Genomic DNA, 1,653 nt, shown 5'->3' on the forward strand with positions numbered 1-1,653 from the left:
TTGTGTAGAAATAACCAATTTCTAGTAAATTTCACAATTTGTTTTTCATTTACTATTTACTCATACTTAGTTATATACGGTGACATTCATAACATATATTGTTTTGGGGTTGCAAATACTGCAGGGGAAAAAATTATTTTAAAATCTTAGTAGTTCGTTTATTTTTAATTTCATGGTAACTCCTTACCCACGTGAAGTGGGGGGATAAAATCCATGAGAGTGTATCTCTGAAGAAGGTTGATTGTATAAGAGTTCTTTATAAAATAAATCAGTAGCTTTCTGTGCAATTTCAACAGGGCAAAAAGCAAAATGGTTACATCCAAAAGCTGAAAAGCTATTGTTGTCAGTTCCTAAGAAACTCTAGATTTGACCAGTAGGTAGTACTAAGAGCCATTTCCTTCTAAAAAGGAGAAAATACTTGACCATAATTTAATGTACTATAAATAAGGTAAATGTAATCTTTCATAAAAGGCTCAAGATACATAAAATGCTAAAATATCAAATGTACACATTCTGTGAAAGGATGGTAATTTATATGGATTTCTGGTGCAGTTCTTTCTCTTTGGTAAAAACAAATGTGCATAGGTAGTGATCATTGGTGGGGGGGAAAAGGGTCCTGGACATAAAAACTGATAACCTACATTTAAGGACATGTTTCTGAATTCATGGAACAGCTCAAATCAATACCTGTCGGGGTGCAGTGGGAGGGAAGTAGACAAGCGTTTCATCTGTGTCCTTTCCCAGATGAACTAATGATTTTATGCTCGTGTGTGTATGTGTGTGTTTAAAACATTGCATATAGAGCCAGATTACCAGTGCAGATGCATTAGAGAGATGTGTATACAAGGTACTTCATGCCACTTCACCCCTGCATAAATGCAAGAAAAAATATCTCAGTCTTGTGTCTGGGGAGCTCAAGGACTGCTCAAAGCTAGTACCACCTGTCATTACCTTCTTTAAAAAGGAAAGGGAGGGGACTGGCTCGCTCACTTTAATGTGAGTTGAGTTCAGTCAGTATCTTCAAGAATCAGGCTCCTGCTGAGAACTTATGTTTATGGTCCCTATTGATTACTTTGAGAGCTTAATTCTTTCAGGCCAGATCAACTCTTGTTAGTGCAGACAGGTGTCCAGCCTGGTCCCTTTGCCCCAATGTCTGGTTTTCCTCCAGTTTCCATCAGAGTGGAGAAGCTGCAAGCTATATTTAGGGCTCCATATTGCCCTATTGGCAGCAAGTGCTGAAGGGGTGGCCTAAAACAACACCCGTCCAGGGAGTCCGTGGGCCTGATTCTCTACTCCATTACATAGCAGTGAAATTCCATAGACTTATGTGCCATTCACTGGTGTAAAACTAATTGTAGTGGAGAGGAGACTCACGTCCTGTGTATTGATTCTAGTCCAACCAACACAGGAATTACTTGGCTACTGCTGAAATGCAGCTACCTCTGGAGTGCAGCACTGCAACTATTTTGTGCCAGCAATAATTCCCATGACCTTTTACGAAGGTAAGTACAGAGTAACTTCTGTAACTGTTCTGCTGAGTGCATTTTAAGAAGGAAAAGTTATCACTCAAATTTGAAATTTAAGCAGAAGCAGCTGGGTTGACTCCTGCTACTCTCACAAAAATATCACAGCAGAATTAATTATCAAAAAGTA

This window comes from Lepidochelys kempii, chromosome 3, assembly GCF_965140285.1.
Source record: "Lepidochelys kempii isolate rLepKem1 chromosome 3, rLepKem1.hap1, whole genome shotgun sequence".
NCBI classification, from domain to species: Eukaryota; Metazoa; Chordata; order Testudines; family Cheloniidae; genus Lepidochelys; species Lepidochelys kempii.